This window comes from Arvicanthis niloticus, chromosome 29 (assembly GCF_011762505.2).
Source record: "Arvicanthis niloticus isolate mArvNil1 chromosome 29, mArvNil1.pat.X, whole genome shotgun sequence".
Lineage (NCBI taxonomy): Eukaryota > Metazoa > Chordata > Mammalia > Rodentia > Muridae > Arvicanthis > Arvicanthis niloticus.
This window is the reverse complement of record NC_133437.1, coordinates 24,802,252-24,829,141: the sequence shown is the minus strand read 5'-3', so window position 1 is coordinate 24,829,141 and position 26,890 is coordinate 24,802,252. Positions and strand designations below refer to the sequence as shown.

At 47.9% G+C, this 26,890-nt stretch overlaps 2 protein-coding genes across 11 annotated transcripts in view; one reads left to right on the top strand and one right to left on the bottom strand.

Annotated features, from left to right (window-relative positions):
* Window positions 1–10,430, bottom strand: part of Znf541 (zinc finger protein 541) — a 48,387-nt gene extending 37,957 nt beyond the window's left edge. For 2 of the 7 annotated variants that reach the window (XM_076927303.1, XM_076927304.1), the window contains exon 1: window positions 9,736–10,423. The gene's annotated coding sequence lies outside the window, so the exon portion shown is untranslated. Of the gene's footprint in view, window positions 1–9,735 lie in introns of all 7 variants that reach the window. The other 5 variants (XR_013108146.1, XM_076927308.1, XM_076927307.1 and 2 more) reach the window with 5 other exon arrangements.
* A 228-nt stretch (window positions 10,431–10,658) lies between these two features.
* Window positions 10,659–26,890, top strand: part of Bicra (BRD4 interacting chromatin remodeling complex associated protein) — a 77,579-nt gene continuing 61,347 nt past the window's right edge. For 3 of the 4 annotated variants that reach the window (XM_076927298.1, XM_076927294.1, XM_076927295.1), the window contains exon 1: window positions 10,661–10,862. The gene's annotated coding sequence lies outside the window, so the exon portion shown is untranslated. Of the gene's footprint in view, window positions 10,863–26,890 lie in introns of all 4 variants that reach the window. The other variant, XM_076927299.1, reaches the window with a different exon arrangement.

Below are 26,890 nucleotides of genomic sequence, written 5' to 3'. Positions count from 1 at the left end.
AACAGAAACCATATATGGGAGAAGAGTTAATTTTGGATCACAGTCTTAGAGAGATTTCTTCCAACCAGTCTTGTGTCTGGTCTCAAACTCACTAGGTAGGAGGATAACTTTGACCTTTTGATCCTCTTCTACTTCCCTAGTGCTAGAAGTACAGGTATGCAACACCAGACCAGTTCAGTGGGAATGGAACGTGGGACATCATTCATGTTAGGCAACCACTCCACCAGTTAAATGACACCCTCAGCTTTTCCTGGTTATTTCTTTGGCTTGTTTGTCTTTAAACTTTTTAAGATTTATTTATTTCACATGTATGAGTGTTGTGCTTGCATGTGTTAATGTGTACCTAGTTCCTGTGGAGGTCAGAGAGGACATCAGATGCCCTGGAACGGAAGTTACAGATGGTTGTGAGCCATCATATGGGTACTGGGAATCAAACCCTAAGTCCTCTGGAAGAATATCCATTGCTCTTAATAACTGAGCTGTCTCTCCAGTGCCCTGAGCATAGTTTCAGTAGAGCAAGTTATCCATGGGTCCTTCAGCCACATGAGCATATTGGGGAGACAGGGCAGAAGAGGAAAGGCTTAGGGTACCCCATATTTGCATTCTGAGAATGTCAGGCCTTGGAGAAACCTACCAGTGTGGTCACTGACAAGGAAGGACCAAGGAAATAGAAAAACAATCGTACAATGTACAAGGTAAAGACCAGCTCCAGCAGCACAGGCCTCTTCTTGGCTATCTTCTCCTGGGCACTGCTCGGCCCCTCCTTTGGTGACTCATCTTTTGAATCACTTCCTGTAAGCACCCTTAGCTTCCTCATAACTGGTCTTCCCAGGTACTCGTCCGACCAAACTTCAGCTTCCTGTCTTCTCCAGGCTGGCTGAACCAACAGGAGGAAACTACTATGCCAGCCTGATGGGTTCTACTTGAATTTGAAACCTTAGACCTTTGGTGAGCATGGGACAGTCTCTCCCAGTAAACTGGAAAGAATTGAGCTGGTGTGGCCTGATATGCCCTCCTCCACTGACCCAGCCTGCTCTTCCCAAGCAGGGAGAAGTCATCGTTTGGAAATCCTTGCTACCCATCTGTGGAGCACAGAGCACAACCCATCTTCTCCTCCCTGTCTGCCTCCCAGGGGAAGCTATTTTAGGACCCAAGCTCTAGGGTCCAACTACTTTCAAAAGCTGATGTCAAGCCATGTGTGGTGAAGCACACTTTGAATCTCGGCACACAGGAAGTAGAGACAGGAACACCAAGAGTTCAGGGACCTCCTTGGTTTATACTGAGCTTGAGAGCAGCTTGAGATACAGGAAACCCTGTCTCAAAACACCAGAATACACACACACACACACACACACACACACACACACACACACACACGGGCACACACGGGCACACACGGGCACACTCCAGCGCGTGCGGAATTGTGGGAGAGGTAGAAAAAATATTTTTAAAAGAGTAGTTCTAGGGGATCCAGCGCCCTCTTTGGTTGTCCATGGGCACTGCATTCAGGTAGGTGATGTAATTCACAGTCATATAATACAGGCAAAACACCCATACACATAAAATAAAAATAAATAGAGCTTTAAGAATACAAGAATAATTTGGGCTGTAAGATTAACTCATCAGTTGTTAAACAGCACATACTGCTTTTCCAGAGGATTAGAGTTTGGTTCCCAGCACCCAGGCAACTCACATCCGCTTGGAATTCTGGCTCTGGAGGACCTGATTTTGGCCTCCAAAGACACTGCATTTGTGTGGTGTACACATATGAATGCATGTGAAACACTCATGCATATAAAAAGTAAAATATTTTAAAAAGCATTGATCTGAAACATTTTGTGTGAATTTGTTAATGGAATTTAAAAACAAAAGGTTAAAAAAAAAAAAAAAAAAAAGATAGTCTGGTCAGAGACTATGCCCAGAGGTCTGTCTTGACTTCTAGGTGATTCTGGATACTGTCAAATTGACAATTAACACTAACCATCAGTGTGTGTGCTCGCACACTCGAGTACATGCATGTGTGTGTGTGTGGTGTGTATGTATGTGTGTATGTATGTATGTGTGTATATGTGTGGTGTGGTATATGTGGGGTGTGTGTGTGTGTATGTGTGTATGTGTGTGTGCATGTGCACACCCACATTCACATGTGCATGCAGATGCCAGGACATGTATGTATGGAAGACAGGTTGACATCTAGTGTCTTTCTGTATTGCTCTCTGTCTTTTTTGTGTGTGTGAGAGACAGGGACTCTAACTAAACCTGAAACTTGCTCACTAGTCTACCTAGCAATCCCCAGAGGTCCACCTGTCTCTGCTCCCTCCCCCGCAGTAGGGTAGCAGACATATGGCATCACACCATCTGACTATAATCACACACACACACATTGTGTGTATTGCTCCCACAGTGTGGTTTTACTTCCCTAATGACTAATGATGCTGAACATTTTTCATGTACTCTCTGGTGCTATGCTAACCACCATTTGCAAGCTGGCCTCAGTCTCACAACCTCCAGAACCCTCATACTCATATTTACCAATCCGAGGGCCTAATTTTCATTCTTCCTCCTCTCAACAACCTTACTCCTACCACAACTATTCCTTTTGGTTTGTTTGTTTGTTTGTTTCTGAAATATTTACTTAGGCTGGGTATGATGTCACACTCCAATAATCCCATCACTGGAGAGGTAGAAGCAGATGGATCACCGTGAGATATTTGTGAACCACTGGGGACTGAACCTGGGTTGTCTGGAAGTTCAGCCAGTGTTCCTAACAGCTGACTTACCTCTCCAGCCCCATGGTGAGATTTAGCAGACTCAGGCAGATCTCTGAGCCTGAGGCCAGCCTGGTGTACAGAGTGAGTTTCAGGACACTCAGGGCTACATGGAGAAACCTCATTTTGGGGGCTGGGAGGGGGAGCTTGGGGAGAAGACCTAGGAAAGTGACTTGGTGATTAAGCCTTCTAGAGGACTTGACTTTGGCTTCCAGCAACTTACACCTGCCTATAGCTCCAGCTTCAAGAGATCCAGTGACCTCTTCTGGTCTCAAGGGTATCTGCACACTCCAAGCATTTATTCTCACAAACACACAGGCATATACATAAATAACAATACAAATAAATCTTAAAAAGCAAAAATAAAATCCCAAGGCTGGCAAGATGGCTCATCAATAAAAGGCTCCTGCTAACAGGGCTAAAGACTGGAGTTCAGTCTGCACACCAATATAAGGGAAAGAGGGAATGAATGTTTACAGCTCAATAGCGAGCCCACAACACACACACACACACACACACACACACACACACACACACACACACAGAGGAACACAGATACACACACACATGGACACACAGGGACACGGACATGCACAGATGCAAAGTGTCATTTAAGAAATGAAAATAAAATATAAAAATTAGTGAAGCTGGATGTGGTTGCGCATGAAGTTGGGAGGCAGATGAAGGTGGATCTTGATAAATATGAGGCCAGCCTGATCTACATGGTGAGTTTCAATCCAAGTGACATAGTGAGAAAACACACACAAAAAAATCGGTTAACTTCAAAGTAACTTTTATTAAGTATATTGTTATAATGTATGTATTTTGCTAGTATGTATGTATGTATGTATGTATGTATATATGTATGTTTTTGGAGACAGGGCTTCTCTGTGTAGCCCTGGCTGTCCTGGAACTCCCCATGTAGACCAGCTTGTTCTCAATTCACAGAAACCCACCTGCTTCTATCTCTCAAGTTCTGGGATTAAAGACATGTGCTACTACACCCACGTTATGTAAATCTCTTTCAAGGGCCTGGCTTAGTTACTTTTCTATTGCTGTGAAAGTTGTTTTGGTTTGGTTTGGTTTGGTTTGAGGGGGTTGTTGTTTGTTTGTTTGTTTTAGCTTCTGGTTCCAGAAGAATGAGAGTCCATCATCCTCACATCAGGGAAGGGAAGTTGAAAGTAGGTTCAGCACTGGACATGGAAGCTGGGACAACAAACTGGGCATGGTACAATCTTTTGAAACTTCAAAGCTACTTCCTTCCAGCAAATCTACGCTTCCTCCCAAACTTAGCCAAACAGGGCCATCCAACTGGGGACCAAGTATTAAAATACTGGAGAATATGGGAGACATCTCATTAAAGGACCACAATGACTCATTGATAAGTTAAATTTTATCATAGACACCTGTATAGAATTAAAAATAGAAACAGAAGACAAACTTGGCAAGTGTCAGACACCTGTAGTCTTGGAAATGTGAAGGCTGACCCAGGAAGATTGCTAGAAATGAGAGGCCAGCCTGGGCTACATAGTGACTTGAAGCCTAGCATGGGTTACAGAGTAACAACCCATGGAAGAGCTCTTGTTAGCAGGCACAAAATTCCAGGTTCAATCTGGTGACACCCAAGGTTTTAGTGCTTGGGAGGTAGAGGCAGAGAATCAGGAATGTATGTTTTTGAAGACAGGGTTTCTCTGTGTCCTGGAACTCACCAACTACTCAGGTAGACCAACTTGTTCTCAATTTCCAAGGCTAGCCTTGGCTACATGAGACCCTATTTCAAAATAATTGAGAAAAGGACTATTAAATGTTTAGTAATATCTGTTTTCAGGCATCCACAGAAGGCTTGGAATGTGTCCTTTGAAGATGAAGGGTGGACTGGAGAGATGGCTCGGTGGTTAAGAGCACTGACTGCTCTTCCAGAGGTCCTGAGTTCAATTCCCAGCAACTACATGGTGGCTCACAACCATCTGTTAATAGGATCCGATGCCCTTTTCTTGTGTGTCTGAAGAAAGCAATGGTGAATACATTAAATAAATAAATATATAAATCTTTAAAAACAAAAAAAGAAGATAAAAGGTATTACTCCTACTATAAATAATAAATCCACTCTCTTCTTTGGCTCTGCTCCAGCAGTGGTGGCCGATGGTTAATAAATACATTTACACTTCCGCTGTGTAATTTTCTCACACAAGAACTAAGACCTGGTCTTCAGAAGTTAATTTGTAATAATAATAATAATAATAATAATAATAATAATAATAATAATTTTGTTCTTAAGACAGGCTTTCTCTGCATAGCCCCTACTGTCTTGGAACTCATTGTGTAGACCAGGCTAGCCTTGAACTCACAGAAATCTACTTGCCTTTGCTTTCAGAGTGTTGGGATTAAAGGTGTGTGTCATCGTGCCTGGCTTAAATTTATATTTTATTTATTTTAATTTACAGTATATTTATTTAAGTAGGCGATACAAATTTCTAACTTTACAAAATTACAAAATGAGGTGGACAGTGGTGGCACAGACCTTTGATCCCAGCATTGGGGAGGCAGAGGCAGGCGAATCTCTGTGAATTCAAGGCCACTCTGGTCTACAGAATAAGTTCCAGGATAGCCAGGGCCACACAGAGAAACACTGTCTCTAAAAACCAAACCAAATAAAAACAAACAAAAACAGTTACAAAATGACCTAGGATCCACCCAACTCCTGTCCATTCATTTCCATTTTGTAAGTTATTCTGTGCAATTCATCAGCAAATTATTTGTGTCTTTTCATCCATACTTTTGGCATTTATAGAACTCCCCTTCTCCTTGAGTGGTTGCAAAAGCTGTTGTGTCACTTCGCGGTTTCCTTGTTTATTACAGTGACTTCCTGTCCCACTGTGGGCCTGGATCATAGCTGATTTCAGAGTCCTTCATTGTTGGGCAGCTAGATTGCATCTGCTTTTTAAAACATATTCATGGGTTTTTTTGTTTGTTTGTTTGTTTTGTTTTAGGAATTTTTACGAAAACATGCACCTCAGTTTCTTGGCTGGCCTTGATTAAGGAACCTGACAAACACCCCAAAGGGATTCTTCAGATCCGAAATCCCATCATCATTAGCGTTCCCTTACTCTAAGAGCTGTCAACCGCCCGCCCCGCCCTCCGAGGGCACGCCTCCGAAGCCCACCCGCTCGGCCCGATTCAAATCCAACCAATAGAAGCGTGTAAACAAACATATGCCACGCCCACAGCACGAATAATTTCGAGCACCAGGGCGCGAAGCCTATTTTATCTTGTGTGTGTGTGTGTGGGGGGGGGGGTTAGTAAGAGGTGGGGCGGAGCTGTGTCCACGCCTCCACATTGGTCCAATCAAAAGCCAGTCTCCGCCCCTCGCACTTGCGGCGCTGAGGACCCCAGGCCGGGCTAGGCCAGTAGCTGCCTGATTTTGCTGCCGGATTACTGCCTCTGATCGTTGCTGTCCTCGGAAGTGGTACCTTACAGCCACAGTGGAAGGGCATGGCTAGAGGACAGAGACTACGGAGGAATCGGTGCCTACTTTTTCTTATCTTCCCCTTCCTGACCACTAAGACCCGGGCCCCTGAAAGTCTCGTGAAAACTCTCTTCTCAACCTTATTTAAGGCAACCTGGAAAGGCAGGAGTGTTTCAGGACGGGAATCGGGCTTTGGTTGTTGAAGTGTTATATGCAAAATTAAAAAAAAAAAATGCATCAATCGTGTGACATCAGTTTCTTGGATAATCAAACAATTGGGGCGCAAAGTTTAAAGCTTCCATTGCCTGACAGGAGCCGCGGGGAAGTGTTTCTACTTTCAGTGGTAGAAGCCATTATTTAAAAACCGGAGGTGGAAGAGGGGCTGATGAGGTGGCTCGGCGAGTAATGGCGCTTGCTACCAAACCTTGATCTGAAATTTATCTCCAGAAACTACGTGTTGGAAGGAGAGAAACAACATACACACACTGAAAAATAGAACTGGGGATGTGCAGTTGGTACTTAACCTAGCAAGCAAGAAGCTCTGATTTTCACAGTACCATCCAGGCATGGTGGTTAAAGCTGTAATCTCGGGAGGTGGAGGCTGGGTTTTTTTTTGGGGGGGGGAGAGGGGGTCAGGAGATCCAGGTCGCCCTAGGCTACATAGCAAGACTGAAGCCCACCTAGGCTATTAAACGGATGCTATTGACACCATCTGTAGACAGATGGCGCTGATGAGGTTCTTCTGCGTAGGAGCTGGGCTGTAGTGATCTGAGTTTCTGAAAGGCTCAGGGCTCTGAGCATATGCAGAAATGTACGAGAAAGAATGGCTGGAGGAGGATTCAGAGAACAAAATGATGTCAGGCCCTTCAGGCAAAAAAGTTCTCCAATATCTGGACTAACTGTTCACTGTTGCTGAGGAAGCTGAGGCTGGAGGATGGCAAGTTCAAGACCTGAACTTCAGCAACTTAGACCTTGCCAAAATAAAAAGTGAACAAGAAGGCTGGGGATGGTGACTAGAGCCCTTGCTGTGTGAGACCCTGGGTTTAACCTGAAATAGAGGTTTTTTTTGTTTTGTTTTGTTTTAAAAAAAAGCAGCAGCCATCTGTGCTCTTTAAAAAAAAAAAAAAAAAGATTTATTTCTTCACCATCAAGACAGGGTCTCATTATGCAGGCTGGCCTTGAACTCAGAGACCTACCTGCCTCTGCCTCCCAATAGCTGGAACTAAAGATGTGCTGGGTCATGTGTAGCCCAGGTGAGCCTTAGATTTTATATGTGACTGACTGTTGTTGTTTTTTAAGATTTATTTTTATTTCAAACTATGTGTATGGTATTCCTGTTTGAATATATACACATGAATTCTAGTGCCTACGGAGGCTAAAAGAGGGTATTAACTCTCCTGGGACTGGAATTAAAGGCTATTGTGAGGTGACATGGGTGCTGGGAACAGAACTTGGGTCCTTTTGTAAGAGTAATTAAAAGTCTTAACCACAGAGCTGTGTCTCCAACCACTGATGCTAAACTTTTGATCCTCCTGAATACATCCAGAGTGCTGGGATTATAGGTGTGCAACCACCATGCCTAGTGTATGTGGAGCTAGGATAAACTCTAGCAAGTGAACTATGTCCCCAGCCCCACACAGTGCTTTTTTAATACCATGGGATCTTGTCACTAGCTCAGAAGCCTGGATGGGCTTTCAAGGATGATGGACATTTGATCTCCCAGGGCTGTACCAGCTGACTCACCTTGGGGGCTGGCTTGTCTTGGCTCCTCCACACCCAGCTAGGGACTTCCAAGTAGCATGTGTTTAAAGCCCTTGCCTAAGAAGTCTGGGGTATTAGTCATAGACAGTATCTTTTCAGCAAAGGTTTATTTTTGAGGCAAGCTCTCATGTAGCTCAGGCTTTGAACTTGCTGGACATCAGAAGATAACTTTGAACCCCCAGCAAACCTGTCTTGTGTACTTAGTGCTGAGTACCATCTTAGGGGTAGAAGATATACCACAGTGCAGAAAGACCTGGAACCTAGACAGATGTGGTAGCATAGCATGTGGGAAGCTGAGGCAAGGAAATAGCCAGTTCAAAGCCAGCCTGGGCTATGTAGCAAGACCTCTTTCTCCAAACACTAAATTAAATGAAATCTGGTTGTTGTAGCGCATGATCTAGTAGAGAAACTAAGGCTGTAACTTGCTTGCTCCCTGCTTCACCTAATAAACTAAGGTGGGTGTGCGAGGTAGTTCATGGCTCTCACTGAACTCCTGATGCAGCTAGTTAGAACACATTTTCCACATGAATGTATGCACTCATGTAAAGTCAACCCCTTGGCCTTAAGTCATCTACCTCCTTGTCTGTCCTGCCTCAAGTTCTGAGTTTTCCGGGGCTTGTAGCTTTAGTACAGACACCCAAGTGCCACCCAGGTCAGGTAATTTTGCACAGAGGACATTTTCAGCAGAGGGTTGGGTCCCACTTCCTGGATGCATGTTCTTGGACAAAACACTACCTTTTTGGGAGTCAAAGCTGCATTTCTACACTGTATGAAGATATCTAGATGGGGGCTAACCCCTGCTCCTTTGGGCAAACCGTGAGACTTTTTGAAGCAGGCTCTCATGTAGCCCCCAGGTAGCTGAGGATGACCTTGAACTACTGATTCTCCAGCCCACATCTCCCTAGTGATTCTACATGTCCAGCTCTCTGAAGGGCAGCTCTGATTAGAAACATCCTCGGGTCAATGACCTCTGGTGGGCTGTGGGAAAGGGTGAACACTCTCAGGGCTTCACTTCTGCAATGGATTCTACCAAGTCATCATATGAAGGGAGCAGCAGGCACTTTCTTTTCTTTATGATGGCTCTATAAAACCGGCCCATCACATAAAAAAAAAAAAAAAAAAACCCAAAGACAACACCAAAAACATTCATTACAAGCATAGAGCTCAGAGGACAACCTGTTGGTACTGTTAGTTCTCTTTTTCTACCAATGTGGCTCCTGGGGATTGAACTCCTTGCCAGGTCTGGTGGCAAGCGCCCTTACCCACTGAGCAACAAACCCACAGTCAGCATTTTAGAAAACAGGAAATAGAGGGCACAGACAGATGAAGTAATTTAATTTACATCACATCACACAAGTAAGTAGCCAAGGCCGATTTGTTCAGGGCCCATAGCCTCCAACCTTTTACAATTTTTCATTGTTGCACCCGGACCTCCACATACTAGAAAAACACCCTCATTACTTTAACTATATATATATTCTTAGACTTCACGATAGCAATAAAAAGAAATTAAGCTGGTCATAGTAACACACAAGTTTAATCCTAACACCTGGGAGGTGAAGGCAGGTGGAGCGCGAGTTGCAGGCCAGCCTGTGCTTCATAGCAACCCCTAGTTTACACCCACCCAAACAATTAAAATATATGCTTAAGTATTAAGGCTAGTGTCGCCATGGCATCAACGATAAGGCTTATAAAACAGATCGATTAGTCGTTTATACAACGCATTTATTCGATACCTACTGTTGTGCACCAGGTTTTCTGGAACTCGGGAGAAACAAGGGTATGTGAGACCTGAACGTTAAGAGATGAGGCCAGTTGTGTGCAGAAGAGCAGGCCGGGGCGGTCTGGTTGCGCAGGGCTAAAATGCCCGTTCAGCCAGTGCTCTGGGAATAGACCTGTGAATCCAAGCGTCGCCCAAAGGATTTTGAGCTTCGGATCTGCGCTGACGGCCAGGCGTGAAGAAGCAGGCTCTAGTCTAGAAGGGCTGACCATGGTCCTTGCGCCACAGCGGCTCAAAATCCCTAGGTTCGGAGAGACTTGATACGCCACGTCTGGAGTCCGGGTCAGCCCCAATGTCCGCATCGCCTGGCACCCTCTGGGTCCAAAGCGGGGAAGCATCACTGTCCCACCTCCTCCAGAAGCCTCGACCACACTAGCTTTGCAAGTCTTCCGAAGTGCCCTGGGGCGCATCCTCTCGCAGAAGCCACCATCTTGGGCCAAAGAGCACAATAGTCCCGCCCTAGGCTGGCCTGGCGCAGGGATACGGACACCCACCGACCCTCTAGCTCCTCTTCTACTACCACCAACTCGAATACCAACTTCAGGTTGCGGACCCACGGCACCCCAGCGGAGCAGGCGCTCTAGCAGCCGGGCCCAGCCAGGAGGAGGGGGCGGTGCCGAAACTCCGTACTCCCGCCCACAGAGTGTGCAGCTTTCTATTGGCTTCTAGATCTGCCGCTCTACTGCTCTTCTCTACGATTGGTTAGCTGCCACGCTAGGGGCGGAACCTTCTATGGCTCCTCCTCGTAGCTGGGAGGAGGGGAGGAAGAGGAGGAGGAGGAAGAGGAGGGGGGGCGGGACACAAAACCAGCAAGGATTTTTTTTTTTTTTGCATTTAATTAAAAAAAATTTTTTTTTTTTTTGCATACCCGAGGGGCGCTCCCCGGAGCGGGGCGCGGGGCCGGGCCGCGCAGGGCCGCTTCGTTGCAAGGGCGGTGGCGGGCCCGGGCGCAGCGGAGCCGGGCCCCGCCATGCGATCAGGCAGTGCGCTGACCGGCCCGGCCGGCCGGCCCCTTCTGGGTCCTCCCTGTGCAGCCCGTGCGGGGCCGTCCCGGAGACCCCGCGCCGACGGCTGCTCAAACATCAGGGTGAGTTTCTCACAATGTAGCAATTTCTCTTTAAATCTCTTAACTCTCTCTACCTGCGAGTCGGGGCTGTGACAGGGCGCAAAAGCGAGGGGGGGAGTGGGGCTCGGCGGCGAGGGTGTGTGTGTTGGGGGGGAAGAGCCAGAGCTGGGGCCGAACCCACTCCCCCCCGACACTCCACACTCAGCCCCCCAACCGGGGCGCAGCGCCCGCTGCCGCTGCTCAGGCTGGGCTTTTTTTTTTTTTTTTTTTTTGTGATCGGCGCCCACCACTATCTGCACACCCCCATCCCAGGTCTCTCGCGCCACCGCCGCCACCCCAATCTTGCAGAGAGCTCCCCCTTCATTGCGCCCCGATCTCAAACCTTGCGCCCCGGTTCCCTCCCTGGTCCTTCCCGGGATACAATGCAACGGAGGAGAGGGGCGAGCGCGAACGTCCCACGGGGGGAGGGGCGGGGACCCCCCCTCCCGCCTTGGGGACCCCCCTCCTTGTGCTCCCCGCCTTTTCTGGGGAGAGCCAAGGTCTATAGAGAGGCAGCTGGATCCATCTCCCCTCCTGTCGCGCGTCCCGTGCGCCCCCCTCCCCAAGTCCCTCTTGGGGGTGCCAGGGAGAATCGGGGAGGTCCTCTGTAGGCTTGTAGGGAGGGATGGACTGGGATGCAGACCACTGGGTTTTCCCTATCCATCGCCCCTAAACAATGAGAGGAGTTGACTTGGTTCTCCTATCCCCGGCAGGGAGCGTAGGGGACCCCCGCCCCCTCAGCTGGCTAGTCCTGCAGGAGGCCTGTTCCTAGGGATCAAAGGGAGGGAAAAAGGGAGCCTCCACGCCTGTCACCTTCTGGGATTTGGGGCGGCCCCTGAACTCCCAACTCCGTGGGGCTTGGAATGGGAGGCACCAGGCCCAACCCGGGCACCGCGCTCCGGGTGGTGACCTTTAGACAAAGGCAGTCCTTTCCCCGGAGTGATCCCGGCCAGGTCCCTGCGGAAGGCAGCCAGGCCGCGGGCTTGGAGGGAGAGGGATGGGATAGGATGGATGGATGGATGGATGGTTGGGTGGGTAGGTAGGTGGAGGAGGAGGAGGGAGGAGGTTGAGGACCATCTGGTTTTCCCATCGCTTTGGCTGCCCCACGGCTGCTTCCTCTGCTCCTGTCACCGGCAGCCGCGGGGAGACAAGGGACCAGGGAGCTACCCAGCCAGGCCTTGGGCCTCCGCCAGCCGGAGGACCCGGCGACGAGCCGCGGGAGGGCGCGGGCTCGGGCGCCCGCGGTGATTGGAAGGCATAGTGGCTCCTTCCTCTCCGCGCCCCTTTGTTTTGCTTTGTGGTTCTGAGCAGCTGAACGTCCCTGGAGGTGGGGTCAGAGGCTACCGGGTCAGCTCTCCTGGGGAAGTCTTGGTGACAGGCCCTTCTGTACCCCACCCCCAAGTTTTAAACCTCCATTCCCTTTTGTCGCTACCCACAACGTAGTGTCAAAAAAAAAAAAAAAAAAAATCTGGGGATGTGTGAACATCCAAGACTCCGGGCTGGAAGTCAAAAGATCTTTGGCACACAGCCTCTCCCAACACCTTTACTCTAAGTCCACTCTGACCCCAACCCCCAAGATGAGGAAACAGGGGAAGCTACACTTAGAGACCACCCCTTTCCTAGGCGGCCCCATGGGACTTATCAGTTGTTTACCTCAGTACCCTGCCTTCCTCTGTAGCTCCCCCACCTCCCAGAAGCCGGAAATAACCACTCTCTACCCTGGATTGGTTACTGCTAAATGCCTTCCATCCTGGCTGCAGTCTGAGGAGTGAGCACAATGAGTGTTCCCGTTTTCTAGGCAGGCTCACTGAGGCCTAGAGTAGTTAAAGGACTAGTTTAAGGTCACACAGTTGGGGTCACTTTGAGCCCCAAGTCACAACATCCTACAGTTTATACAGCCAAGCTCAAAACCAGTTGGCCCTCACTTTGTGTTACTTTGTCCCTTTGACTTAAGTGAACTTGGGTTTGGAAGACATCTGCCAGGTGTCTTCCCTGCAGAGTTGATTTGGCAGAGGAGGATGAGGGCTCAGCTCCATGGGTCATTTCACCTGTGTCTGGTGTGTATCAGGATAGGGAGAGCACATGTATCAGCTCAGGTCTAGCTGAATGAAGGCTTGGCATCAGTTGGGACCTAATGCCACCTGTCACCCACCACTTCATCTGATTGGGACTTAGCTTGATTGCTGTCGTTGGACTGTAGGGAGGGAAGCTGACCTGGTTGTCTGATTGGAACTGTCGTAGTGGTTTGTGCTCCTCTGGCCTGGCTCACAGCATACTGGAAGTTCTTTGACCTGACTCGGAGGTAGGAAAGGAGACGACATCTATTTAGTCTTAGATGTTTGGGATGAGGATGACCCGTGTGGTGGAGGAATATCCCATGCTAAGGTGCTCAGAGAGAGAATACAATAAGCAATGGCTGGGGTGTGTGCTCACTGGAGGAAAGCTTACTGTCCCCAGTAAGGGAGGTGATATGGGTGGTGTCTTGTTTACAGAAAAGTAAACCCAGGCCAGGGTATGTGTTCCGTGGCTGAGTTGTGCTGGCCAAGTTGCAGGGGCTCGTGGTGGGAGGGTTCGTCGTGAGGCGCAGGCATAGGGTCTGATTCTAGGTTTGTTGCTCCCCTATTGATTCTTCTTTTTGTAAGGATAACATAACTTAAGGTCTGGGTACACCAGGAAGAGAGGGGCTGCTGGAACGCTGACTTTAGAGATTCAGTGTTCCCTGAGAGGAGGTGCCTGTTTGGGGAAGATGGGAGAAACTTAAATTAGAGCTTCTTTCCTTCCCAGATGTCTCTGGCACCTTTGCTAACTTTTCCTGGGATATTGAGGTAGGGGTTCCCTTAGCCTGTGGAAGGACTAGGAGTCAGCATCAAACCTTTGGGTCACAGGGAGGATAGGGGGAAGGAGGTTCTAAAGTGTATGTGGGGTTTCCTAGCCCTAAGACCAGCTCCCCCTCCTCACTCCCCAAGGCTTTCTTGACTCCTAGTCTCAAGAATGCAGAGGGCGGCTGGGGTTGGGAGGGGGGATGTTAATTGGAAACAGAAAAACATGGCATTCCTTCGAAGGAGCTCGGGCTGCAAGCAGCCAGGCCTGCTATCCCCCACCACCCCTCCTGCAAGTCAGGAGCTGGGGTGGAAGGCCCAGGTCATCTCATCCTGGTCTCCTCCCCTGATTCTTGGATGCAGCCCAGGAGACTTGCACCTGGCTTCCTCTCCCCAGCAGGGCCAAACACCCCCCTTTACCCTCTCTTCACCTTTTTTTTATTCCCCCAGCTATGAAAGATACAGCCACACCATAGCCTCAAGCAAGGTTGGGAATTGTTGAATTGAGTGGTCCCCAAGGATTCCCACCCCCCAATTCCTTCTGTGCCTGTAGCAGCCCCTGTTTAACTGTTCCCAATTGACTGAAGCCTTTGTGTCCCCAGGACAGACAAGGTCCCCCATGAGAGGGCCCGAGGAGCTTTCCGAAGGCATTTTAGTTTGGGGATAAAGAATTTTGTGTATGAGTTATATGTATTCAGGTGGTGGCTGGGGAGGCAGAGTGTCTTTGTTTCTTCAGTTGTTTCCAGCTAAACTTGCTTGGGGGGGGGGGTGCTGTTTGGGGGATCCGCCCCAGGATCAGTGCTGCTTTTGCTGGAAGCCAGGGCAGTAGGAGAATCCTGCAGCAGGGCTTGATTAGTTCTGTCTGGGTGGCCTAAGAAACTCCAAGGAGGAAGTTTGAGCTGTTTTGCTCTCTCTGCCTGCTTCTGATTTTTTTGTTTACTTTTTTTTATTTATTTATATACTACCTCCAATTGCTGAGATTCTATCACACCAGACATTTTTGTTGTTATCAAGACAGGGTTTCTGTGTGTAACAAACCCTGGCTGTCTTAGACTTGCTTTGTAGACCAGGCTGGCCTAGAAGTCACAGAGATCTGCCTGCCTCTGCCTCCTGAGTATGGGATCAAGGGTGTACGAATCTTCCAGGCCTGGTGAGGTTCATTTTCTTAACTGATAAATACTTAAAGGTCAAATTTAAAAAAAAAAAAAAAAAAAAAAAAGCCTGAAACAGAAGGTTATGGTTGTTTGCCTGCCTTCCTTCCTCCCCCCAGCTTCCTCCCTGGGAATAACTTCTCAACTCGGACCTGTGTGTGTGTGTGCTTGTCTCCCAAGAAACTCATTTTGTAGAGCTTGTACCACATTCTCCTATTGTTCAGCCCTTTGCTTTTCCACATTATCTTCCTAGAACACCTTCTGTGTGGCTTTTCTATCTTTGGGGGGGCTCTGTGGTATTCCACTGACCAGATAAGACTTTGTTTCCTATGATGGTGTGGCTGTGTTACCATGTATTGCCAACCTGCTGGATGGAGGCCTGGGATTTGTTTCCTGGTGGCTCTCAGAGAGAGACGTCTGGGATGCTGCCCTGTAAGGAAGTCATTGTCCATGCTGGCTGTTCTCTCATCCAGTCTGTCTGCTGAGCTGCCTTAACCAGCTTGGCAGTATTTGGTCCCAGAACATCTTTGCTTTATTCCCCGGCTCAGAGCCTGTATCACATGTGTAGTCGTGCAGGGCAAGACCTTGGCTCTGGAACCCAGCTGTGGGTCTGAATTTCATGTCTGTAACTTGCTACCCAAATGGGGCTTGCTGGCTCTAGTCCTTCTTCTCCTCCATGAAACCCAGGACCAGCCTTAACTGGTAGCTGTGAAGAAATGTAACTTGGGTGAAATTCATGAGTCACTGTGTCTGGGGTCTGTACCATCTCAGCCAGTTCTTTTTCCAAGCAGCCTTTTTCAACCTAGCTGGGCTGGGAATTCTATAATAGGCCATATTTCTCAGTGTTGGATCTGGAATCCAGAGTTTCATTGCATGCTAATGAGCCATACCTTTAGCCCCTCACTGAGGGATTCTAGGCAGGGGCTCTACCACTGAGCCACGCCCCCAGCCCCCTCACTGGGGGATTCTAGGCAGGGGCTCTACCACTGAGCCACGCCCCCAGCCCCTCACTGAGGGCTTTTAGGCAGGGGCTCTACCACTGAGCCATGCCCCTAGGCCTTCACTGGGGGATTTTTGGCTGGTGCTCTACCACTGAGCCACGCCCCAGCCCCTCACTGGGGGATTCTAGGCAGGGGCTCTACCACTGAGCCACGCCCCCAACCCCTCACTGGGGGAATCCTAGGCAGGGGCTCTACCACTGAGCCACGCCCCCAGCCCCTCACTGGGGGATTCTAGGCAGGGGCTCTACCATTGAGTCACTCCCTGACTCGTCTTTTATTTTAAATTTTGTTGCTCACACAGTCCTTGAACATTTTAAAAAAATATTTTCATGTATATGTCTGATCATGGTTGTATGTCTATGAAAGCCAGAGGACAGCTTCACCTTCCATCTTGTTGGAAGTCAAGTCTCTTTTACTGTTTGCCCCTGTTCTAGGTACTCCAGACTAGTCAGCCCAAAGGCTTAGGGAAGGCTCCTATGTCAGCATTCCTATCTCACCATAGGATGAGATCACAGATGCTCGCCACCTTGTTTGGCTCTTACATAGGGTTCAGGGACTGAGTTCAGATTGTCTGCCTTGCACGGCCATCTCCCAGGTCCCAGGGTTTTGTGAACCATGTTTTGGTCAGCTCCCCAGTAGCTTGGATGGCAGCTCTGTGCCACAACATCCAAGTCGTCTTATATCTTACACAGACTGTGCCATTGAGCTCCACCCAGCCCCCCCAGGATTGGCATTTTATTTTACTTTGTATGTATAGGAGCTTGTAAGTGTGCATATGTGCACATTTGTGTGCAGGTGCAGAGGCCAGAGGGAGGGCCCAAGCCTTATTATTCCTATTATTCCCCTCACGGTATTCTTTGAGACAGGAACTCTCAGCCCGAAACTAGTTGGCAGGAATCCCTGTGTTCAGTCTCCCTCCATTCCTCTTTTTCAGTGCTGGAGCTTTGCATGGTCATACGTGGCTTTTTATTTCAGTTTGGGTATTTGAACTCAGGTCCTCATGCTTGCACAGAGTACACTTTTACTAGCTGAATCATCTCCCCAAGTCTTGCACTTAATTATATATTTGTTTATTGTGTACATGGGGGTACAGGAGTGAGTTTTGCATTTATTTATGTATGTTTATTGTTTGTGTGGAGGTGCAGGAGTGTCACAGTGAATGTATGGAGGTCAGAGGGCAACCTCCAGAAGAGTCAGTTCTCTCCTTTCACCATGTGGGGCCTGGGGACCAAATTCAGGTCATCAGGCTTGGCACTGTGTGTGTTTAAAGTTTTTATTTTTTAATTTTCTTTATAGGGGTCTCACTATTTAGCCCTGGCTGGCTTGCAACTTGCTATGTAAACCAGTCTGGTCTCAAACTCACAACAGAGATCTGCCTCCTGAGTGCTGGGATCAAAGGTGTGCACTACTAAGCCTGACTTTTTAAAAAAAAAAAAAAAAAAAAAAAAAGTGTTGTTCCAGCCAGAGAGTAGGTTTATTAATGGTGCACTCATCTTTAAAAGTGTTGGTAATTATGATTATTTATGTAGAGTTAGAGGACAGATTGTAAGGAGCCATCCATCATGTGGTTTGGGGGATATAATTCAGGCCATCAGTCTTGGTGGCTTGTGCACTGAGCCATTGCAGCAGGCCAGGTATTGGCACTTGAAGTGGAGGGCACCAGGCATGATGGTCACATGCCAGCCAGCCTCAGTTGACTTGTGTGTTGCAGAACTGCCTTCTCCTTGGATGGCTGTGATGTTTAAATGGCTGAACTGCTTCCAGCGTAAGACTCACCTCTGAAGGAGGCTTCTGGGCTCACTTTGTAATAATTATTTTCACATTTTGATTTTTTTTTTAATTACTTTTATTTTTAAATTACATAGACATGGGAGGTGGTGGGATTTGTGCATGTGAGTACAGTGCCCAGGAAGGTCAAAGCTCCCTAGAGCTGGAGTTCATCTTGAGCCATCTGAAGTGGGTGCAGAGAATTGAACTTGGTGAATTTAAAGTCTTCTGAACATACTTTTAACCCTTGAGCTATCTCTCCAGCCCGGATGCTCATTTTCTATTAGAGAAATTTGAAAGGAACCACTTAGAGTTCAAAGTAGCATTTCCTGGAACAGTTTTTTTGTGTTTGTTTGTTTGTTTGTTTGTTTGTTTTTGTTTTTTTCCTGATTCTTTTTTTTGGTCTGTTACCCCTCCTCCACAGTGCATAAATCATTTTTAACTTTTGGTGGGGTGTTTTGGAGGGATCATATTCTAATTCATGGTGTTATTTGTTGTGTTATTTCTGGGGTGCAGACTCCATTTCCCCTTCTCCAGGGGATGGCCTGTGCTTCGAGAGGTGGGTGGTGGCATTAAGTCCATTTCTCAGGTGGGGAAAATGGATCACAGATCATGAGGGTTTGGGCTTGCTTATCCATTCTCCGAGTTTCCCATTTTGGGACTTAAGTGATTTCTCCATCTTGATCTTACCCTATCGAGTGCTGTCTAATTGCCTAGGTTTGGGGGTTCATACCTTGGGTGTGTGCAGTGTAGGGCACAGGTGCTGATATTATCGGCAGAAATTGTTCCCACTTGTTAGGCTTGGTAGTGTGGGCCCAAAATCCCAGCTACTTACAAGGTTGAAGCAAGAGAATCCTGAGTTTAAGTCCTACCTGGGCTCCAGAGGAAGGTCAAGGTCAGGCCAAGAAATTTAGTGAGACTTTGTGTTAGAAACAAAAACAATCTGAGGATGAGAGGCTGGGGCTGAGACCCAGCAGCATGTGGGAGGCCCTGATTTTGATCCATTGGAACATGCTCACACAAAACAAATGCTTTAATGGAAAATAAGAATTGTTCTCATCAAGGAGAGTGGAAGAAGGGGACTGTACCCTTTGCATGGTAGTTTGTTCCTTGGGTGCCCGGGTCAACTGCCTGGGGTTTAGTTAGACCTGGCTGTGCCCCTTCTAACTCTGTGGCTAGGTGACAGGGCTGGTCTTTTCCTTAAAACCTAGGGTAGGGAACCAGAAGCATGAGACTGATAAGACTCGCTTCTCTCGAGAACCCCATTGTTAACTGCAGTCTTGTGTGACCAAGTGCTCTGCATGTGCCAGGCTCCACACCAGCGCTGGGAGTGAAGTGTGTTGGTTACAGCTGGTACCAGCTCTAGAGATGGGGGACAGAGTCCCTCTTTCTGCAGTTTGATTGGGTCAGAGAAATAAATGGCCGATGACTCAGGACACCCTTCCACCACACACTCCCCTCTTGCCAGCCTCAGCTGCTTTTGCACCCTTCTGGTTACCAGCTCCGTCCTTCCCTTTGCTTGGAGGGAACTCATGATTCTTCAGTGACCCTTCCCTAGTTTCTTCTCTAGCAGGCTCAGGGGCCCAGTGAGCTGAGATACCTGTCTAATGCTATGGGACTGTTGTTAATGACCCTGGGGACCTCAAAAGAACCTTTGGGGAGCCTTGCTATCTCAGCATTCCAGGGTACCTAAAGATGAGGTTCCTCTAGCATCCTGAACCAGCGGTGGACACTTCAGCAGCTTGTCCTGATACAGGGTGGGCTGGCTTCCACAGCTTGGATCCCACCAATGCACTGGACCTTAACTTTTCTGTGCCTCTCTTGGGGTAGTGCCTTGAATGCTTGGTGTAGTGGGGAGAGGTCTCCTCAGGGGGCTTGGTAGCTCCTGAGGTTCCTCATGCTGGCTCCTCTACTTCATGGTTTCAGTTATTTAAATTGAGCAAGAGGGGTGAATACAGTGCTGTATGATGCATTGAAGCTGGGCATGATGGTACATCTGTTTTCCGGCACTTGGGGGGCTGAAGGAGGAGGATTGCAATCTAACCTGGGCTACAGAGCAAGACTGTCTTAGAACAAACACTGTAAAAAATCCCAATGTTGTAACACATACTTGGATCCACTTGGTAGGTGGGGGCAGAAAGATCAGGAGCTCAAAGCTATCTTCAGCCATGTAGCAAGTTTGAAGCCAGCCTTGGGTACAAAAAAACACTGCCTCACAAAATAAAACAAATATGAACAAGCAAAAATGGATCAAAAGTACCTTCCCAGTTTGGAGAGATGTAGTACTTCACAAGCACGTGGACCTGCATTAGAATCCCAGCGCTCACATCAGAGGCTGGGCATGGCCACTTCCATGTCAGTAACCCAGGCATAGAGCAGAGTTAGTACTGGGGGCGTTATATTGGCATTTACTGGCTGTTAACTTAGCTCCAAGTTCAATGAGAAACCCTGCCTCAAAAGAGTGAGGCAGATGCCTGGCAGTGGTGGCATGCACCTTTAATTCCAGCACTTAGGAGGCAGAGGCAGGAGGATCTCTGGGAGTTTGAGGCCAGCCTGGTCTACAGAGCAAGTTCTAGGACAGCCAGGGCTACTCAGAAACCATGTCTTGGAAGAGGCCTCGTCAGTGGCAGAGAATGGTGGAGTAGGGCACTTCGTGTTTCCACTAACCTCAGCCACCAACACACACATGTACACAGACACAAAATACACAACACAGGGTGGGGTGTGGCTCAGTCTGCCTAGCTGTGAACAAAACACTCTGGGTTCAATCCCTAGTATCTCAAACTGAGCATGGTGAAGCAAGTTTATAATCTCAGCACTTGGAAGATGGAGGCAGGAGGATGAAAAGTTCAAGATTATTCTCAACTTCATAGAAAGTTTATGTCCGGCCCGAGTTACTTGAGCCCCTGCCTCAAAATAAAATTAAGCTCCTTGGATAGACCATCTTCAGAGAAATAACATTCATAAACTTCTAGTAGACGGTTTAAATTGTTCCATTATTTAACTTTTATCGTTGCTGTGTGCGTATACACATGCCATGGTAGAGCTGTAAAGGTCAACAGACAACTGTGTAGTCTCTTTTCTTTCATCTTTATGGTGTTTCAGGACTCAAACGCGGATCTCCATGCTTGTGCAGCAGTCACCTTTACCCACCAACCCATCTCACCAGCCCTAATTGTTCTAATTCATTTCTGTTGTTATTAATCTCTTGCTATGCCTAACTTACAAATTAGACTTCAGTGTGTGTGTGTATGCGCATATAGAATCTAGAATTTTCACATATTGTTTATATATTCTTGTTTGTTATTGGTATAAATAAATGATATTAGTTGGGTTAATTTATATACTGATTAATATATGTGAAAGATCATATTAGTAATGTTTGGAATCATCCTCTAGAGGTCTTGGACTTTCTGCCCCTCAGGAATGGGGAACTGTTGCAGATCTTCTTTCTTATTACCATTTCTTGCCAGAGTGTAATTTACATACAATAAAATATACAGAGTCCACCCTTGTCTTCTGACAAGTCTTAGCCAGAGCCTGCCACAGTGTAAGTCACACCTCATCAAGACACAGCACATTCCTGGCCCCACCCAGCAACTGTCCCTGATGACCGTCATCCTGGCCACAGCCAGTATTTCACAGTTGTGGAATGCCACCTGTAGAGTGCTGTCCTTCAGTGAGTTGGTAGACACGAGGTCTCATGTAGTCTGTCCCTCCTGCTACCTCCTGAGTGCTGGGATTACAGGGCACCACCAGGCCTGGCTGTCCTTCAGGTTGAATGCCTTCTACGTGTGTTTATGACATGAGTTAGTAAGTGAGCGGGCATGGACTTGCCAATGCATATATATGTATGGAATTCAGCACCTGGGGTGCCCATCCTTTGCTTCCCCTAGTTTGAGGTAGTGTTTTCTGTTTTGCCAAGGTAACAGGCTCATGAGCACTCAGGGGTTCTTGTGTTTCCACCTCCCATCTTACCACAGAATCACTGGAATTGCAGACATGTGCTACTGTGCCCACCCTTACTTGGGACTCAGGGTGGGGGGTTTGAACTCAGATCCTCACACTTCTTCAGCCAGCCCTTTACTTACTGAACCATTTCATCAACCCCTGGGGTGAGCACATTTCATTCAGTATCGGTTTTTGTAGACCCACTACATAGATAAGGGGTATGTGGTATGTAGCTGTTCACATGAACATGTGTATCCTTTTGGATAGAGGCCAGATGTTAACAGCAGATAGTTTCTCAATAACTCCACCTTTTTTTTTTCCTTTAAATTTTATACTTACATTTATTGTGTGTGTGTAAGTATAGGCATGTATGTTTCTTGGTGTGTAGTGGGTTCCAGGCAGGAGCTCTATCACTGAGCCACGCCCCCAGCCCCTCACTGGGGGATTCTAGGCAGAGGCTCTACCACTGAGCCACGCCCCCAGCCCCTCACTGGGGGATTCTAGGCAGGAGCTCTACCACTGAGCCACGCCCCCAACCCCTCACTGGGGGATTCTAGGCAGGGCCTCTACCACTGAGCCACGCCCCCAACCCCTCACTGGGGGATTCTAGGCAAGGGCTCTACCACTGAGCCACGCCCCCAGCCCCTCACTGGGGGATTCTAGGCAGGAGCTCTACCACTGAGCCACGCCCCCAACCCCTCACTGGGGGATTCTAGGCAGGGCCTCTACCACTGAGCCACGCCCCCAACCCCTCACTGGGGGATTCTAGGCAAGGGCTCCACCACTGAGCCACGCCCTCAGTCTTCCTTTTTCTTGGGACAAGCTCTCACTAAGTTACTCTGGCTGGCAATTAAATTGCAGACCTACTTTGGTCTCTTAAGTGCTGGCATCATAGGCTTCTGCCAGGGTTGGCTTGAGGCTCACTATTTTATTTGTTAGAGTTCCTGGCTTCTTATTTGAATGAACAGAGATTTCTGGTGTCCACCCAGACCTTTTCTTTTCTGAGTATGTCCCTTTTCATGACTCTATACTTTAACTTAGATTTAAAAAAAAAAAAAAAGCAAAAAACCAATTTTTTTAAGATGTATTTATTTTTTTTTATTTATATGACTGTCTTCAGACACACACTAGAAGAGTGCATCGGATTCGATTACCGATGATTGTGAGCCACCATGTGGTTGCTGGGAATTGAACTCAGGACCTCTGGCAGAGCAGTCAGTGCTCTTAACTGCTGAGCCATCTCTCTAGCCTCCCCTCCCCCTCAAAAAAAAAAAAAGAAAACCTTTTCAAGTTAAATTTGTGTGTGTGTGTGTGTGTGTATACACGCCACTATATATATTGAGGTCAGGTGATAAACTTCTCTCCACCACGTGGTCCACAGGGAAGGAGTTCAGGTGGTTAGGCTAAGTGGCCAGCGCCTTTCCCTGCTGAGCCATCTGGCTGGCCCTTACTCTGATAATTAAGAAGCTTGGAGCTAGCTGTGCCCCCTTTTGTTGCTGGAAAACATCGAGACAACTTCTGTGCGTAAATATCCCCTCACCAGCACAGCAGAAGTACAAGATAATTACCTAATTCTATATAAATATAGGGAGGGACAGGGGTTCCTCACCAATTAAGAACGCTTGCTGCTTTATTGTGAGGACCAGCATTGGAAACCTAGCACCTGTGTCAGGTGGTTCAGAAGTGCTTACAGCTCCAGTTCCATACACTTACACAGCTACACACATACATAAAGAAAAACAAAGTAAATTATACCGTGTTTGTGTGCTGGAGGAGGCAGACCAGTGACTCAGTTTCTAAAGTGCTTGGTTTGCAAGAATGGGGACCTGAGTTCAAGCCCCAAAACCCTGGCTAAAAAAAACTCACGTGTCATAGTGCATGTTTTTAGCCCTGGCACTGGGAAGGCAGAGACAGGTGGATTCCTGAGGTGCTCTGCCCAGCTAGGCTACCCTAATCCGTGAACCCTGATTCTTCATGATACCCTGTCTGAAGCAAAGGTGGAGGGCCAGAGATATGTGGTTAGAAGGAAAGAACCGAGTTCTGAGAGTTGTCCTCTGACCTCTATACATGTGACATAAAAGAAAATATTAGGAATTATTTTTTTTAAGTGGGCAGTGCCTGGCGAATGACATCCTAGGTTGTCCTTGAACACACATTCACATACACATGTATGCACACACAGAGTGGGCATAGTGGTTCAGGCCTGTAATCCCAGCACTGGAGAGGCCGAGGTGGGAGAATGGGAATTTCAGGCCAACCTGGGCTACATAGCAAATTCCATCTCAAAACAGAAAAGAACAGAATCCCAAGTGATGTATGTACTAGTCCAGGTCCATATGTGCATCTATATACATTACATAATCGGTTATAATACATCCAGAAATGGAATTGCACACACAGACTATATTCTACATCTACCTGCTCAGGCTTCCCCATCACTCTCAGCTGTTCTGGCCTGCGGTCACTCACTGTGTACCTGTGTGGCTCCTCCTTTGCTGTCCTTTGTGGCTCTCTGGAGATTTTGCTGGGTTTAAAGGCTTGTGTCCTTCCTATGTCTTTTTCCCCCAGCTGCCTTTCAAATACCACATGTGCACTCTCTGTCTGTCGCTTTTCTCTGTCTCATGTTCAATGGCTCACAGACACTGCTTGGCTCAGTAGGAGAGCATTTTGCTTTCCCTTTTAAAAACCTTTTTATCACATTTATTTGCTGGTTTGTGTATATGAGGGAATGCATGCCATAGCACATGTGTGAAGATCAGGATTGATGTGCAGCGGTCGTTTTTTCTTGTTTTACCCTGTGGGCCTGGGGGTCAAACTCGGGTCCCCATGCTTAGCTGCAAGCACCTTTTACCTGCTCAGCCAATTTTACCTGCCAGAAGAATATATTTCTTGATGCATGAGACCTGGATTCCTCCCCGGCACTGGAGTGATGATTTGCAGGGTTGGGGAGAATGGTAAATGAAGTGAAGTAGTTGAAAGAAATCTACAGTTTAGATTCCCAGGTTACTTCTGGCCATCTGTCTGTTCCAGAAACAGAGAATTGACTTTTCCAAAGCCCTATGCCAAATTGCTACCCGAGTTGAGATTTGCTGCTAGTTAATTCTAATATTGAAGTGTCCATCTTCCTGGCCTCTGGTGTGTGGCCTTCTTGAGTATGGTGAGGCAGAACTTTGCCTTCCAGGCAGGTGAGGAAGAGGTTCTGGATCCATATTCCCGGACCAGTTCTGAAGGAGGCTTCCATCTGGGTTATGCACCATGGCAGGCTTCTTGAAGTAGTGTTCTCTACAGGCATTGGGCACAGTGACTGGCAATAAGAAGACACCCTTAGACTGAAGAGTTTTGATCAAAGCCACCAGGAGCTTTTAAAAGGAGGATGAGCCTGGCAGATGGAACTGGATATGGGTGTTGTGGTTTTGTGGATGGAAAAGGAGTCAGAGAGCGAGTATCTAGCATGAGCCAAGGCCACAGGGGTGAGTAGCTCATAGGTGGATATGAACGTGGTGTGAGGGGCAGCCCTTCCATAAGAAAGCCCAGACACCCGTGGGTTGGCAAAGGGAGGCAAGGGTGAGGGTGTGTGAGGGCAGCTCCCAAAGAAGGGACTCACCTGGCTGAGAATCAGTTCTTCTCCCCATGCTGTGTGCTTGCGGGGAGGAGAGTCTCGCCCAGGTGTGAAGGTCAGTGCCTCCTCCTGAACAAAGTAGGGAGTTTCCAGAAGCCTCTTGGCTCAGAGGGACTAGGGTCAGGTTTCCTGGCTTAGAGCAGGTGTTCTAGAAGCTCTGGGTCAGGAAGGGTACCAGCCTGGACCACTGTTAGAAACCGAGGAAGATGGGAGGGTGGGCCCTGTGGGGAGGTTCAGTGAGGCTGTAAGACAGAGTTCAAGGCTATCCTCATTATATAGCAAACTCCCTGAAACCCTGTCTCAAGAAAAGTCAAGGAGTGGGCAGTGAGGTGGTTGTATATAAGATGCTTGCTGCCAAGCCTGACCGTCTGAGTTTGGCTATGGGATCTGCGTGGTAGAGAGAGCCAGCTCCCACTCCACTGGTTGCCCTCTGACCGCCACATGACACACTGCACACCACGCATACATGCACATACACACATAAATATAAAAGGGGGTAGAAGGAAAGAAGGAAGGAAGGGAGGGAGGGAGGAAAGAAGGAAGGAAGGAAGGAAGGAAGGAAGGAAGGAGTGAAGGAGTGAGAGCTGCCTGGGTGGGTAGAGGGCAGGCAGAGACAGCTATAAGCCTGGAAGAAACGACAGTTTTGCCACCTCTTTTGGCTCTAGGTTCTCTGAGGTAGAAAGCCCTGTCCTTCCATCCAAAGTCCTTGTACCTGGCTCCTTTGCCTGACCTTATCTCCCGCCCTTTTATCTGCTTTCCCCACACCCAGGCTCCCAGCTCCGTCACTCTCACTACATGGCTGTGTTCAGGGCCACTTCCCCATGCTGTACTGCTGGTTTCTTAAGCAGATGTCTGCCCACAGCCCCCTGCCCTGTTGGCACAATAGTCTCCTACAGTCCCTTCAGGACCTAACACTTAATCAAGTCCATACTTACCAGGCAGAAGAGGCTACACCCAACTTTCACACAGGTTGTGGGTATAGAGGACACCCATACCCCGGTCAAGTTTTTAAGAGTCTGAACAGATTTCTGGAGTGTATGAGACGACACTCTGGATCACCAAAGCTCTGTGTTCCTCCTTGATATAACCAATGTTGTAGACACTTCAAAAGTCATTCCCTGGCCACCCATGTATAGTGGCTGTTGGCATTAAGGGACAGTTAAGGAAATCCAGGGGCATCTGCCCTGTGAGTTGGGTTAAGGGTGAGGAATGTAGAATTCAGTTTTGGATTGACTGCTGATCCACACCACCCCCTGGGAGGGTGGCTGTAGAATTTAATTCAGCTGTGGCATTTAGTTCTGATGACTTAAGGACCCTGCCAGTTGCTCTCTGTCCCAGCTGTTGTTGCTGTTATTATCATCAAGATTTTGCGACTTGATATTGTACCTGCCCTGAAAGAGACAAAGTTAGGCTGTAGCTCAAGGGCCTCAAGCGTTAATGTACTGACATACTCCTTGTAGAACCTGGTAGCCTGTGGTCTCTGAGACACCAGACAGATTCCTTCTTTCCTTCCCTATGGAAAGGTGTATTTTGGCTCACAGTTCCAGGATGAAACTCAGCAGGATGAAGTAAGCATGGCGGCAGGAATGTGAGGCACCTGCAGTCAGTCACATTGTCTACACAGTCAGGAAGCAGAAAGAAATGAACACTGGCACTTGGCTCTCTTCTTTTTATTTGGTTCAGGACTGCAGCCCGGGAATGG